We start from the raw sequence: 17,107 nt of genomic DNA on the forward strand, positions 1-17,107 counted from the left end.
AGCACATCTTTGACTAATCCTTTTGTACCAGTGAAATTGTTCATAGGGATAACACCTGTCCCTTGAACCGGATTCAGTGTATTGTCTGCTGTGTAGATGACATTCTTTTGACCTTCTAATGGCTTCATTTCTGTGAACCATTCCTGATGATTTGTCATATGAGATGATGCACCGCTGTTGATGTACCAAGGATCCTATTCCACTTGGTCGACTTGATAGCTGAAATCCTCTTTGGGATTGAAATCAGTGTCTAGGTGCATTGTATCAGTCTGATGCAATTCCTCACTTGCAAGAAACATATTCCCATGTTCATTTGCAAAATGACTGTGACTAGAATGTCCACCACGATGATCTCCTCTTCCTCGGGAATTCCCTCGATTATTGCTGGATTGACCGCCTTGGTCATACTGCTTCTTGTGGCAATCTCTTTCATAGTGTCCAAACTTGTGACAATAGTTGCATTGAATGTTTGACACATTGGTGGATGCATTCCCTCGTCCTTGGAATCTTCCTCGGTTGGAATGATTTCCTCTTTACTAATTTTGATGTTGCTGAGGATGATGTTGATGCTGATGCTGATTCTGACTTTGATTTTGTTGATGATGACCACTTTTCTAATATGATCTACCTCGGTTTCTACCTTTGCCTCTGCTTCTGTCTGAAGCTGTGAATGCTTGATCATTAGAATGACCTTTACGTGCTTGAATGGCCTGAGTCCTAAGTTCTTCACCAAGTAGAACTGACTGAAGTTCTTCCAGTGTTGGAATTTGCCGTTGGATGGCAATACTCTGGACTAGATTCTCATATCCTTCTCCTAGTCCATTCAAGATTACTTGAACCATTTCTACGGGATTCATAGTCTCTCCTGCTGCTGCAAGTTGATTGTTGTAGTCTTTGATGCGGAGTACATAAGCATGACCGGTTTCACTGCTATTGCGGAAACTCTGGTTGATCTGGTTTCTCAGGGTGAGAATCCTGGATGTGTTCTTGGACTCGTAGAGAGCTGCGAACATATCCCATGCTTCTTTTGATGTCTTGACTGTGTTGAGCTGTCCTAGCATGACATCTTGCACATTCTACTTGATCAGGTGATAGGCATACTTGTCTTTCTTATCCCATTCTGCTTGAGCTTGGGCAATGGCAGGATCTGCTACTGGTGCGGAAACTGCTTGTGTAGATGTAGATCCCGATGTAGATCCCGTTGCTGGTGCTGTGACAACAGATGGAGTAGAGCTACTGGTGGCTGGATCAGCCAATGGTCTAGGTATGGATCCATCGACATACTCCCATTTGTCCTGAAGCACAAGAATGGTCTCCATTCGGTATTTCCATGTACCGTAATTGGAGTTGTCTAACTTAGCAGATGCCTCCAGATTGAGGTTGCTAGTCGACATGGTGCAAATAATGTACTCAAAAAAATGTCCTCAAAAACTCTGTATGAATCAACTACAAATACACTGAAGATGCCAAGTGAAATCTCTGTACCGTCGGTGAAGATAGAACTGCAGTAAATAAGATCTGACCTATGTTACAAGGCTTGTGGCAATGATGTCGGGAATAGCCAAGAGGATTTACAAGGCTGAAAAATGATGTGCACGATGCCGTGAGATAGCCAAATAGGCTTTACAATGGTGGCATGTGTGTGTGAAATCAAGTGCTATCTGCCCACTGAATCAATCTACAATGCCTCTGAACTCTGAAGTCTGCTCACTGAACTGATGAATGTAAGGTTTCAGGTAATGTAATGATGTGAAATCGGATGTGAGCGTATGGACTGACTCCGAGTAGGTACTAGTCGGGAATTTCGAGCATGGCTTAGATTGGCAACTTGGGGAATTCAAAGCATCCCCTCTATGGCGATCTAGTCTACTCTGATCTAGATCTAAACCAACCGTCGATCGATGAAAGAGTAGCAAATAATTCCTTTTTCTTTGTTCTTTTTAAGTGCTGGGTCAGATGCGTCGATGTAGAGGCAAATGTGCGTGAAGGAAGTGGTTTTGTCGGCGAGGCTCAAATGTGAGTGTAACTTGCACTAAAATGTGTGCATGATGTAACGAGCGCGTAGAGCACGAAAAATCGAGCGACTTTCCTTTTTGGAGCACCCTCAAATTCTTCCTGGATCAAGAGATATGACTTGATCTAGGTGGAGGGGCAAAAGGAGTGCAAATGGTGCTCAATGATGATGTGTCACTGTGAGTCACATGCAGTGATGATGTGGCACTGTGCTTAGCAAGAGGTGTGCCAGTGAAGCTCTGTGCTGAGGTGGCAGGAGTGTGCACATGCAGTGTGTGCACAGTGTGCCTGGCAAGAGACTGTGCCTGCAGGGGTCAGTGCTGACTCGACTGCTGAGGTGGCAGTGCTGCTGAGGTGGCACAGATGATGTCAATAGGGTGACGTGGCAATGCTGACATGGCAGATGATGTGGCAGTGCTGACATGGCAGATGATGTGGTAGATGGATTGACACGTGTCAAGATAATGTGGTGATGTGGCACGTGGGTAGGATAAGGTTGCCACGTGGCACAAATTTGGCCAACCAAACCTAACCCAAGTAAACTTGACTGTACCAACCTAGCATGGTTATCTGAACCTAACCGTAGTTATATGTTATCCGCCACGTGTCGATTTCTGGAGGACCGGAATCTACTCGAGGTTCCGTCGAAGGTTCCGATTCCGTCGCGGAGGAGCACGTTGTCGTTGAAGACGAGGCTTAGTTGCAGAGCTGGCTTTTGGAGATTCGTCTCGTTGGAGAGGCCGGTCGTCGTGCGCTTGGCTAGAGGTCGCGTGAGGTCGGCACTGCTTGTGGGCTGTTGAGCGTTGAAGCTTGTGTTTGTAGATGGAGCCGTGGAGACCGGTGGAGGAGAGGCTAGCTACGGTCGTTGTAGGCTTGTGTCGTTGTCGGTGGCTGCTGCTGAGAGGTCTTCGTCGTAGGCTTTGGAGCAGTCGGGAGCCTGAAGCTTGTTATAGAGGCTGGCATGTTGAATGTCGGCTGAAGCGTCGTTCCTGTGGAGGTCCCTCGTTTGTTGATTTATTTGCAAGTGTTGTGCGTCGTTGGGAATCCGTTTGAAGAGGCATTTGGAGAGACTACTGCTGAACATGGAGTAGCCGTATATGAATTATGCCAGTTGTTTGGATTTGTTTGGAGCTTTACGTGCAGCCGCTCGTTGGATTGGGCATAGCTGTTCGTAGATGGTCGCTACAGGATGTCGTTGATGGACAAGCTATCTTTGGATAAACCGAGTCGTTGTTGCAAAGTCGCTGAAGGGCATTGGAGCATGGTCTTTGAGCGGTGCTTGTTGCAGAGTCTCTGGAGTGTAGTAGAGCCTCTGGAGTATTAGTTGGAGTAGTCGATCGAAGCAAGAGCTAGGCTGTTGATGGCGAGCAAGGCTTCGAAAGCTTGTATGCGTTGGAGAGGAAGTGCTAGAGTAGAAGCAAGTCAAGAGACTCTCACAAATCTCTCTCTCAAAGACTCTCAAGGAAATAAATCTCTCTCGTTCTCTCTCAAACAGAAATCTCTCTCTTTCTCACACCTCAAGAATAGTGGATGGAAACTTTCTCTCTATTTCTCTTAAGAAGAAGAATCAAATCTCTCACAAACTCTTGAAGGAGATGAACGGAAATATCTCAGCAAATGGATGGAATTTTCTCTCAACGGAAGTGAAGGGAAGGATCTCACAATCACTCAAGAGAACTCTCAATCTCACAATCTCTCTCACACTCTCAAGAATCACAATGTCTCAACGGAAGACAAGGGAGCTCTGATACCATGACAAAATATGAAGAGGGGAGAGGAGAAGAGTGGAGATGAGGAGAGAGGGCACAGCTAGAGAGCACACCACAAATGACTAACTGTACACTAGAATTAGTTGAAAAAATAGAATATATACAAACCCTTTTAGGGTTAGGGTTAGGGGATCTAACCCTTTCCTTTATAGCACTCTATAAGGTTAGTGCTATGCACATATGATCACGTGATGGTGCTATGCACACATGATCACATGATGTTGAGCGTGAACTCTCAACACACACTGCCTCCTCCAGGGTTTCTCCCACTACTTGTAGACTGATGATATGACCTTGTGCCAACTGGAGCTCTTCGGTGGTCAGTTGATGGATCTGCTCTCTATTCTAGGCCCACATGGTTGAGGCTTCCACATTAATTTTATGCCACCTTTTGTAGATGTTATGCACAATATGGACCCTTTGGATTGGGGATTTCATGAATCAATCTTCCATAAGGTCAACCTGCACAAGTACCTACTCCCGTAACTTCCTATATTTTGATGGTGACCCATAGGTGGGGATGGTGTAGTGGCGAAGAGATTCCTGTACATGAATCTAGTTGGTAGCAAAGGGCCTTGTTGCTTCTCCAATCAGTTGCCTACCTTTGAGAGATAATAGTAGAGAGGCTATCTGCCTCAACAAGTCAGGGATGGGTTACTGAGGTTGAGATGTCAGACCGATTGGGTCTTCAAAATTAAGCAAATCATCATATAGTTGTTCTCCGGTCTAGTTGTCCCCTTGCTGATGTCCTTCTTAATCCTACTATTGGCCCTATTTCTACATGGCCATAATGGAGGGGGTGGATAACTGGGGTTCCGTAAGAGGAATTGTAACACTTTGTTGGCCTGTGCCCACATTACTTTGTTGAGCTCGTTCTTATATAACATGTTGCCATTGTGAGGTTGCCCTTGCCTAATCTTCCTATTTGTGCCTCCATGCTTCCTCCTCTACTGATGATACTTGTGGATCTGGGGCTAGCGAAATCCCTCGAATTGTGCAGTCGGTTGCCCATAGTGTTCTCATCACCAATGTGTGGGCTTCATGATGTGCTTAATGATTAGCATGAAAAGCATGGGGTTGAAAACTCCTTGTAAAAATAGTCCACCCAGTTCATCTTGAACTGCATGGACCCTAGAAGTAATAGTAGCAGGTTGGCAATGACCATGTTGTGGTGGTCATACATCTTGACCTTAGTAAGCATATTGAGTACTCAGTATGGCTTTATGTAGGTGGGGTTCTTGATGTCGTCTAATGGGATACACCCCTTGTGATGACATGCATCATAATTGAACCACTTCATGAGCTTTGATCCAATTGTCAAATTATGATGAAGGGCTCGATCATAACCAAAAATCCAAAAACCGTCCTAATGGTATTAATACTAAGCTAGAAATAATGGGTAATCCCCCGTTCATCTATGAGGGATGTCATCTTTTGTGGCTAGGCTGTAGTTGCTGATAAAATGCATCACCATATTGAGATCTAGGTAGTAGGGGAGCTTTTCCACATTTGGCATTAGGCCGACAACTTTCAAGTTGGGCTAGACTTTGGGGTCACGGAAAGCTTGTGACATGTATAAGTATGATAGGAGATGCAAAAGTCTAGGTGTGGCTTGTAGTGGAAGGACAAGTGGATGGACAGGTCGTTAAGACCAATTGGCCAATCATGACCTAGGGGGGAAGTGTTAGATGTAGTCATGGAATGCTCAATGTAAAGTGGGGCAACCCGGATGACCTTTCTATGATTGGTAGGGAGGAATGTGGAGGCTTGCCTACTTTCTTCAGGATGGGACTAGCCATGGGTCTAAGACCTCTTGCTGAGTTATATGATTGGTAAGGGGAAAAGAGATAGGGAGAGTAATGAACAGAATAGAGATAAGGGAAGACGGCTGGATTATGGCAATGGATAGAGCGGTAGAGGGACTAGACAAGCTAATGATAGAGACATGGGTTTGACTGGACTCCATAGGGCCAAAGGAGTGATATATAACAAAATGGTTGCCCAAAGAGTCATCAAAACTCTCAAAGGGTGAACTTATGCAGACTGGGAGGATTAGGGGTGTGGGCAAGGAAGAGAGAGAGAGAGAGAGAGAGAGAGAGAGAGAGGAGCCGAAAGCTTGAATTCCTTGAGGGCTATATATTGCCTCTCACCTCGTACCTCTCCTGTAACTCATTTTCAATCATACCCTCCCTCTCATCGTGTTTTCCTCCCTTCCTCTCTCCCTCTCCCTCTCCCTCTCCCTTGTGTTGTGCTCCACTCCCGTTCCCCCTCTCCCTCTCCCTCTCCTTTCTCCTCCCTTCTCTCCCTCTCTCTTCCCATTCTCCTCCCTTCTCTTCCTCTCTCTTCCCTTCCCTCTCTCTCTCTCTCTCTTCTCCTTCTTCTCTCCTCTCTCCCTCCCTTTCTTCCCCACCCTTTCAAGTGCCCTCTTGACCTTACAAAGTCAATGAATTGCATAGTGTGCCCAAGGGATTGTGATGCCATGGTAGCGGCCAAAAAATTTTTAAAAATTGATTTTTTATTTATTTCTTCTTTTTTTTTTGGTTGCCGAGGCAACGTGATCTCTTCCCCTCCTCTTTGTCACCCACCCCTCTCCTCTTATCTAATTAAATTTGTTTTTAAAAAATTATTTCTCCTCTCCCTTTCCCTCTTCCTATTAAAATTCTTGCTGCCGCTGACAGCAGTGCAAGAGGCCTCTCCAGATGGCTTTGAAGGTAGAATTGATAACTAGAACTTTCTTAGAAAAATTTGGAAGTCTTGTTAAAAGCATGAGTGTTGTTTACATAGAATTTTAACCCAGTGCACGTTGCCTTAATAACTTGATGGGTGTTGCAATGGCAATTCAATGTGCATTGCGATACTAACTGGTGGAACCCGATGGTCCTAGATTTAGTTTGGCATACCTAGAGCTAACCCGGTGTACCTGGTCACTACAATGGTGATCCAGCTAGTACGTGGGCATACTAAGATCATGGGCATTAACCCGACAGGCACATGGGGATACTAACCCGACGGGTGCATGCACATGATAACCCACCATATTTTTTGGAAGATAATTCTGGATTATTCCTAAAGGCTGATTTGTTTCTAGACATGTTTGCCATTACTTGACATTTTCTAAGGCTTTGTGAGGGTTAGATGAATGAGGACGAATGGGACAAAGAGATAGGGAGGATGGGGTGTGGAATTGATTGACCAGATGATGTCACCTATCCGTTTAAGTGCTTCATGAGTGAGAATTGTTGGCAATTTTGGTGGTTTCCTATTCACCAAAGGAGTGATCCTTTGTTAAAGGGGAACTCCTATTTTCACCTATAGGGAGGACTTCTTGTTATCACCTAGTGCAAGAGGTAGAACAAACTTAATCTTATGAGGACTTAGCATGTCGTGTCTCTCTATGCTGCACATTAAGGAAATAGTAGTACTAGGAGAACTTGTTCCTAACATGGGGGTAGAACCACATGAACCTACTACTAGCTTCCCCAGGAATACTCACACATGGATGAGGACACAAGGGTCTCCACTTTACCCACAGATCCTTATGTTACAGACAAGGTTGCTGCCCACAACGGTAGCATCAACACAAGAACTTGTTGTTATGGCAGCGGGATTAGAGGTCCAAGCCCCTAAAATGTTCTATTGGGTACCTAACAGGAAGTCACCAAGTTTGATCTCTTCTCCTATTCTCACGTCAAAGATTGACATGGTGGTTACACAAGAACCTACTCCCAACGAGGGAGCAACACCACAAGAACCCATCGGTGTCCCCATGGAAAGTGTACCCGCAATGGAATTCTAGGCACCACCTTAAGTTTATAGAGTCTCCAAGCCATAATCCTTCCAATAGATTCTCAAACCCCATCTTGAGGGGTACACTACTAAGAAAGCATAGGCATCACATGTATTCATAAGGTATTTAAAAAACCCCACAAATAAATTTTTTTCCTCAATAAAACCACCCCTCTTTCCTTATGAACTAAGGGATTTTTTTCTAAGATTTAATTAAAATACCCCTCTTTATTGTAATCTTGTTAATTTTTTTTCCAAATGTGGCATATAAATTTAGGTCCTTTTGAATGCACGTGGTATACTAAACTGTTTGGAGGTGCACCTTCCATGAACCCCATCCACGCGCCTTGACATAGTCAAGTTGAGGACATCATCGGTTCATAACTTATAGCCACCTTTAGCTTGGAGCAAGTTATTAGGAATCCATCTAGTCTGGCTCCTTTTCTTATTGTTTGTTGATGAGCATCTTCTTTTGTACCTTTCCTTGGACTTGCGGCTTGCAGTAAATCTAGCGTGGGGAGTAAGGGGGAAAACAAAGCTGCACCTTGACTCCTGATTTTCTACAGGGTTCCAAGTATAGATAGGAGGCACTCCTTTCTATATCAATGAGATTCTTTTTTCATGATGAGAGGGATAGGGAAAGGGGATTTTGACATGGAGGGTACGGACACAATTGGCCCCTCCACTATCCCTTTTGATGTTGGGGTGGGACTTGCACCAAGGGATGCAGCTACCATCCTGATGTGGTAGCTGAAGTGGTCAAGAAGCTATGGTGGCATCTAATGGAGCAATTGTCTTGTCACAATAGGGGCTTGTGTATTTTTGGACTTACAAGTTGCTAATGATTCTAGACTTTTGGAACCGATCGAGGTGCATCCATCCTTGGTCAGCATTGTTGTGCGCTCTCGCCAGTCAATTTGGCAATTGACCACCCAGCACCAAGTCCTTCTGAGAATGACATGTTCATCCATGGCACCAATAGGCATAAAATAACATCTACTCACCATGCTAGGGGTGAAAGCATGCTATGGTGTATGTACTATTGGCAAGAATGTGGTAGTACTAAGTAGTGTGCAATATGGAGAGATTTCTCAAATCGATGTGCAGTAGTATATTTATTGATTATAGATTCTCATGCACAAGATATTCTCATGTATGCATTCTCATGCTCATACACACATTTTCATGCACTGCGTCTCCTCTTAGGTGTTTCACTTTCGAACCTGCACTATATCACTTCCACTTTCAAACTTCTAAACTTCTAATTTCTAGCTTCCACTTTCAAACTTCTGAACTTCTTATTTCCACCTCAAATTTTCTAGCAGGATGTTGATGCGGGTCGCGCTCTCATGAGTACTCTCTCTCTCTCTCTCTCTCTCTCTCTCTCTCTCTCTCTCTCTCTCTCTCTCTATCTCTCTCTATCTCTCTCTCTCTCTCTCTCTATTCATTCTTCTCTTTTCCCCCATTCTCTATTCCTTCTTTTCTTTTCCTCCATTCTCTAAATGCTTTCCCCCCATAATTCAATATTCGGACCTGCATGTGATTGTCTTTTGCCATTCCTTCTGTCAACATGCAAACTTTCTGCTTTTGTTATTGCTCTCTCTCTCTCTCTCTCTCTTTGTTATTTTACTCTGCTTCATCTTAGTGTGAGTCCTAGTACTAAAATGTTACTCTCTTTGCAGTAGCTAAAGACCGCCATGTCTCCAAGGAAGCCCAAAGGCATCATATCTCCCACCTCCAAGAAGCCTGATGTCCTTTCTCCAAGAAGAAACACTCCATCCAAGAAGTTTGCAACCAAAGAGAAGGCAAAGGCTACGGATAGCAAGATGGCTTCTATTCCAACTCCAACCAAAGAGAAGCCAAAGACTAAGGACAGCAAACCAATAGCAATTCTGACTGGATCTTGGATGGACATTTTTCCTGAGAGCGAAGCTAGACTCATATCTGGAGTTGGACACCTATATTCAAGAAATATGGGGAAACAACGACAAAGATCCGACATGGCTTTCATATAGGTCCATTGAAGAAATCGTTGTTGAGCGATTTTATCCAGATTTACTATAGGATTTACAATTCAAAAATAGTCACGAACAATGAAGTTGGTACAGTGTTGGTGCACGCATTTGCTGCATCTACTCATAGAGTAGATGTGGATTGGGATGACTTTGCCCAACATAGAGACGTGAATCTGCACTCGACTAGCTTGGATAGCACATGTATCAAGCACGAATGTGATGTAGGCACGTCTATAGCAAAACGGGAGCTTGTAAGTTTACAGGATCAATGGAAGTTCAACATGGAGCAAGATATTGTACTGCATGAGTGGAAGGGTATAGTGTCAAAGGAGAATGCAAGATTGCATGTAGATTTTGAGGCTACTACTGCAACTGAGGGCAAAGCCCTCATAAAAGTTGAATCAATTGTACATACACTTAGCTGGGTGCATAGTAAAGTAGACAATTTATTACATGGTAGTGTACTGCAGGATGAGTTCTTGAAGGATGTAGCAAAACTTGAGGTAGAACTAGATGCAACAAAAGTAATATTTGAATTAGCAAAAGGGCAACGAATCAGTGTTGGAGAGCACTACAAAGCAAGCACAAGTTTTTTGAGCAACATGCAGCATTTGATTAAGAAGCTCCCAAGTCAGGGTCCCAGAGTTCTAAATCTAGCACCAACTCACCATCCCACAGGCTGTGCAGTAGTGACTATGAACGTGAATATTGAATGGTGAGATTCTTAACTTCCATGTACAAATCGATGTTTTAGTTTTTAGAGTTGGGTCCTCTTACAAGTAGTGTGTACTTACCCTTTCAATAAATGTGTAGCACAACAAGACAAAGCACCCACAGACGTGCACACAGACGCATTTACTGAACTATAAAAAAAGCTTACAGGTACGTATATTTTCATGTCTAGAGACCCGCGTCTAATAGTGCGTCTATATAGCAGACAGATGCGTGTATAGATGCGCATCTAGATGCATAAATAGACGCTCTACTAAAAAATTTAAAAGACAGACAGACGCATTGTTAAACGCATGTATAGATGCATTTATAAACGGTCTTATAGATGCCTTTATAGATGCACAAATAGATGCTTGTTGAACAGATAGACGTGTATATAGTTACAAGAATCCCATTTCCACATTGTGTAATTCAATTCTTATAGCCAACCGCATTTTAATTATAATTCCAAATAAAACATTACAACTCCAAAACGCAATAAAATTAAAAGCTCAAAAAGTGCTTGTATGTACATATAGCACGAAGCTAAGCCACGTCATGTGGCTTCAAGTACAAAAAATAAGAGGAGTGTATATACAAGAGGCACGAAGCCAAGCCAGTGGCTTTAAGTACAAAAAAGAGTAGCTAGTACTACTTCTATGACTAATCTATGTTCTCCATGTCCTCGCTCCCTTCCACACTCCCTTCTGTGCTCCCTTCTCTGCCTCCTTCCTCATCTTCTTCCTCGTCTTCTTGTGCAGGGACCTGTAAACAAGGGACAACATATATCAATGTATGAAAAATCAAATCTTTACTTATAATATTGACATTATTTAATTACTTTCAAATACCTCGGGGGCCGCTCCTGGGTTAATGTTGTGTCATCTGCAAATTATTAATTAACTAGCTGCTTTCCTAAGGGGAGCTCAATTCTTCTAAGTGAGTTCATGGTGGACATGTGGTTTTTTATTAGCCACCCCAATGCATCAGCTATAATAGCAAATAACAAAGGGCCAAAGGGCACCCTTGTCTTATTGATCTCTTCAAAAAGAAATTTCGACTCATCTCTCCATTAATACAAACTCTGGCTAAGGCATTGGAGAGAAGCAAAGCAACATAAGAGGTGAACTTTTCCCCCAAACCCAAATTCCTGAGAGATTGCAAAAGAAAATCCCAGTTCAACCTATCATAAGCCTTGTCAAAATCAATCTTAATAAAGCAAACATCTTCCGGGGTTTCTTCTGCATGAGTGCATCCCTCCCAAAGATTTATGATTGCCTCTAAAAGATGTCTTCCCTTGAGAAACCCTTTCTATTCCTAAAGAATCCAATTTTCCATCTTGTTCCTCATCCTTAAAGCTTGGGCTTTGGAAAAAATCTTGTAAGAATAGTTTTGATCTCCAATTCTTTGAACTCACCTATCCCCTTCTTTTGGGATGAGTTTGATAACCCCTTTAAGTGCTGGGGTATAAATCATTGGTTAGAGCTCTCTTTCCATACTTTCATCAAGGTAGGGCCAACTATATTCTGGAAATACTTATAAAACTTTATTGGAAGCCCATCCTCACCTGGAGTTTGGCCATCAGCCATAGAGATCTTAGATATGCTCAATGCCCCACCCTCATGGTAACCACCAGTGGTCCAAGGTGCTCAAGTTGTAAGGCCCCCATATGAGGAGAAGCCATGTGTGAGCCCGGGACACTGGATGGATCCTGACTTGCATTTCAGCTGAGGTCTATCAATGAGACCGTTGATGGTAGAAAGGTGATCTATTGAGTCTAGCCTATGGGCTACACAGGGTAGGTAAGCTGGTAGCATAACGAGGCACATTGTCTTGATTGTTTGGAATCCCCTTACTCTTGCTGGGGCCTGGGGGCTAGTGGCCCCCCTGGTGGGGGTTCGGGGGTGAGAGCCCCCGAGGTGATGGTATAGGTAATATTCCCTGAATGTTCCTTGGATGACTAGTCAGTTCCACCGACTAGGTTGATCCGACTATCGCCCGCCCTCATAGCTATAAAGAGGCAACCTTCCCAATCCGCCGTTGTATCAGATTAGTTCAAATCGGATTAGTTCAAATCAGATTAGATTTTCTAGCTAGTAGCTCTTCACCTAGTATCTGTCTAGATCACCATCTAAGCTCCACTGTGGGAGCGCACGGATGGATGCAGTTGTTGAGATATCAAGCTCCACTCATGATATGCTAGGGTGACTATTGTGCATTTATGTCACCAACTTGTTAGCTGCAGATGCGGTGGGTACATCGCCCATGAATAATAGCTAGACGACATCTATCTTTATGTGGTTTAGTTACTGGCTCAATTAGTATGCCACCTTAGTTAGCTGAGTTTGGTTTGAGACCCACATATAGGGTTCACCTATTCCTTTTGTACTTAGAGAGAGTTCTTTTTGGCTTTCACAACTAAGAAGAGGAAAACTGTTTTCAGCCTCCACCTTTGTGTGTATTCCCCCATTGTGTATGTGAGAAAGCCGCAAGTGAGACTCCTTACTTCTCTCCCACTCTCTTCACATGGTATCAGAGCTCAAATCGTGGTAAGGAGCATAAGAAAGCAAACCAAGTTCGTAGCGTCTTGGTAAGAGGATTAGTGTTGCTTTCCTTTTTTGAGTTTGGGAGCAAATCTATGTAGATAGCATAGTCGAAAAGTGCAATAGTACACTGCCTGAGATTGGGATGCCCTTCACGGTGTGGCGAGAGGGCAATATATGCTGCAGGAGAGGGCAAAGCCCAAGGTGACATTATTTTTTTGACTCGAGGCCATTTTCAGGCCCGTTTTGGTGGCGGAAGTTTTTCGCAGGCACTCAAGAAACTGCCCTGTTTTTACTGTGCGACCACTGTTCTGCAGGTCGATGAAAAGTTACCGTAGAAATTGCATCGTATGCCTATGAGTAGAGATATTGGGAGTGATAGAATCATTCTTATTGCCTATTGATGCAAAATCGTCACTAGGAAGTGACTGTGTGGTCAAATACCACTTTCGTCAGTTTTGCAGATTTGCCCTTGTGAGGCAGAAGTTGTGCTTTTTGCAGTGACAGAATATTTTGCAGTGTTTTGTAATGGCGTCTGATGCTCTTTCACAGATAGTCACTGAAAATCTTGACAAGGACAACTTCCAAGCATGGAAGTTTAGAATGACGAATTTACTCAAGGAAAAAGGCTATTGGGAGTTCATTACTAGAGCTGAACAAGAACCAGTTATTCCTAATGTTCCCAATCAATAGGAGTTGCAGGCATTTCAAGGATGGCATGAGAGAGCCAAAAAAGTTATGTGCTGTCTATCAGTATTTCAGATTCTATGATTGTGCATATTCAGGATGCAAGCACGTCGAAGGAGGCATGGGATACTTTGACAAAAATGTATAGCACAAATATGCAAGCCAGGAAAATGCAGCTCAAGTACGAGTTGCATAATGTGCAGAGAGAAACTATGAGCATCAATGACTACCACATGAAGGTGAAGAAAATTGCAGATGCACTTGCTTCTATTGGGTTGCCAGTGGAAGATGATGATTTACTTTCTATGACCTTGAATGGTCTAGGAAAGAATTATGCACAATTCCGGACATCCATTGCCGTCCGTGAAAAATTTCCTGATTTTAAGGAGTTGATTGCTCTTCTAATTTCTGAAGAGCAGAGAAATGGTGGTGCATCTTCTTCAAAGGAACTTCAAAAGAAATTGTCTTTTACTCAAAGGCTGGAAGAGGTACAGGCAGAGGTAGAGCAGGCCGATCTGGACGATCTGGAGGCCATGGCAGAAATCACAATATGTAGCAAATTCAAGAAAACCAGTCCTATGAGGAGGACGTGGTAACTTTAGAGGCAGGGGGAGCCAAAGAGGTCGTGGTGGATGGCAGAGAGGCCCACATGCAAACAGCAATGTTGAATGCTGCTACTATGGTAAAATGGGTCATATGGCTAAAGACTACTACAAAAAGCAGAATGACATCATGAATGGAAAATTGCAGCAAGGCAATTATGCATCCTCTAGTAGATAGGGTAATGATAGAAATGAGAATTTGTTTATGGTGCAGCACATGACCAATTCTATGACAAGTGCAGAAGAAAGCAATGATGTGTGGTATGTTGACTCAGGTGCATCAAACCACATGATAGGTCATGCAGAATGGATGCAGGATGCAAGGAAAATGGAAAGACTAGGATTTGTGGAGATTGGTGATGATACTACACATCCTATTGTGTAGATTGGTAAAATTCCTTTGTTTATGCAGGTTTGGAAAAAAAATAACTGTCTGGTATTTCATGTCCTGAATATCACCAAGAACCTGGTTTCTATTGGGCAAATGGTTGAGCAGGGCTTGCATGTCAGATTTAATCCTCATGGATGCTTTGTTGAGGAGATGAAAAATAAAGGTCGCTTGATAGTAAAAGGGAAGAAGAAGGGCAGGATGTTTACGTTGGATGCGAACATGCCTGAATTGAGTGCAACAATGTTTGCACATGGGACTGGTGTAGTTGCAGACATTGATATCTAGCATAAACGCATTGGTCATGTTAATGTACAACGACTTAAATTAATGCAGGCCCAAAATATTGTTGCAGGATTGCCTAAGTTCAAGGTTGCAGAAATGCATAAGGTATGTGAAGCCTGTCAATTTGGAAAATAGGCAAGAAAACCATTTCCTAGACATGTTCAAGAGAGTAAGAGGCCATTGGAATTGATCCACTTTGATGTGTGGACTACTAAAGTTGCATCTATTGGAGGCTATCATTATTTTGTCACTTTTATTGATGACTACAGCAGAAAAGTTTGGGTGTATTTTATGAAAAATAAAAGTGAAGTGTTCGGGCATTTTAAAGCTTTTAAAACTATGGTTGAAAAAGAAACAGGCTTGCAAATAAAATGCCTAAGGTCAGATGGAGGGGGAGAGTACCTCTCAAATGAGTTTGTAAGGTTCCTGCAGGAGCATGGCATAAAGCAACAATATTCATGCAATCATACCCCACATCAAAATAGACTTGCAGAAAGGAAAAACATGCATATTGGAGAGGTATCTCATGCCATGCTCAACGAAAAAGACCTGCCAGATTATTGTTGGGCTGAAGTAGTTGCTACAGTAGTCTACATAATGAACAAGACTCCCACTGCAGCAATACATGGCATGACACCAAAGGAGAGGTATACTGGTAGGAAACCAAATATTTCTCATTTGAAAGTTTTTGGTTGCATTGCCTATGTTCATGTGCCAAATGAGTTGAGATCCAAGTTGGATCCAAAAGCTGAGAAGTGCATCTTTATTGGTTATTCTCTGCAGCAAAAATGGTATAGATGCTATAACCCTTCTACTCATAAGTTTATAGTAAGCAAAGATGTTGTTTTTTATGAGATGAGTAGTTGGTATAAACCAGTAAATGTGATTGATGATGTAGATGCACAAAATGGTAATGCTGTACAAAATTCACAACAACAATCACAAAATATTAGTAGACCTGTAGTGTCCTCTAGCAGTGGTTCACATATTTTGCCATGGACAGGCAAATTGAGATCAGGAGAATCTCCTCAAAGCAATGCAGATACTGATATGCAAGTATCACGAAAGGGACAAAAAGTAGATCAGCCCATGGTTGATGTTAATGCAGGTCACTCTTATGTGGATGGTGAATCCAGTGGGTCAGAACAGAGCCTTGATGATGAGTTGGATATTCCTTCTGTTGTTACACTTGGAGTAAGGAAGACAAGGGATGTTTTGAGAGCACCTGGTAGTGAGCCTATTTTGCATAGGTCTACCAGAGTTAAGTATCCTATGGATAGGCTGAAATATGATGGATTTATAGCCATCCACTATGCCTATATGGTCAAAGTGATACAAGAACCAGAACCCACTTCTTTTGAGCAAGCCATGGGAATAGCAAAAAGGGAGAAAGCCATGGATGAAGAAATGGATGCCTTGGAACCAAATGCTACATGGGAATTGGTGCCTTTGCCTAAAGACAAGAATCCAATTGGCTGCAAGTGGGTTTATAAGGTGAAGCACAACGCAGATGGTTTTGTGAATAGATACAAGGCAAGATTATTTGTCAAGGGGTATGCATAGACATATGGCATTGATTATGAAGAAACATTCAGTCTGGTTGCAAGGATGGCAACCGTAAGAGCAGTCATTGCTATGGCTGCATCAAAGGGATGGTCTTTACATCAGATGGATGTAAAGAATGCTTTCTTACATGGTGATTTGCAAGAAGAGGTCTATATGGAGCAACCACGAGGTTATGTTCATGATGTTCATCCTGAGTTTGTTTGTAGGTTAAAGAAAGCCTTGTATGGCTTGAAGCAAGCACCCAGAGCATGGTCTAACAAGATAGGACAGTATCTTATCACTATTGGCTTTCAGATTTCCAAGGAAAATTTCTCACTTTATGTGAGAAAAACAGATAAAAGTATTATGCTACTTTTCATTTATGTTGATGATTTGATCATCACAGGTGATAGTGATGAAGATATCCTTCATGTTAAAATGCTATTGAAGCAGATGTTTGAGATGAAGGATTTGGGAGAGCTGCGTTATTTCTTGGGCATTGAGTTGATAAGATCCACAAGTGGGATATGGCTCTTGCAAAGGTAGTATGGATTGGATATGCTGTCCAAATATGGGATGATAGGCTATAAGCTTATTTCAATTCCTTTGGAGCAGAATGTGAAGTTGAGTGCAGATGCAAGTGAGCTTCTGGAAGACCCTACTATGTACAGACGCATAGTAGGAAGTTTTGATTTATATGACTATTACCAGGCTAGATTTGAGCTATGTTGTTGGGTTGGTAAGTCAGTATGTATTCTCTTTT

The sequence above is a fragment of the Dipteris shenzhenensis genome, chromosome 9, assembly GCF_047967505.1.
Source record: "Dipteris shenzhenensis isolate YYH24624 ecotype China chromosome 9, Dip_SZ_1.0, whole genome shotgun sequence".
NCBI classification, from domain to species: Eukaryota; Viridiplantae; Streptophyta; class Polypodiopsida; order Gleicheniales; family Dipteridaceae; genus Dipteris; species Dipteris shenzhenensis.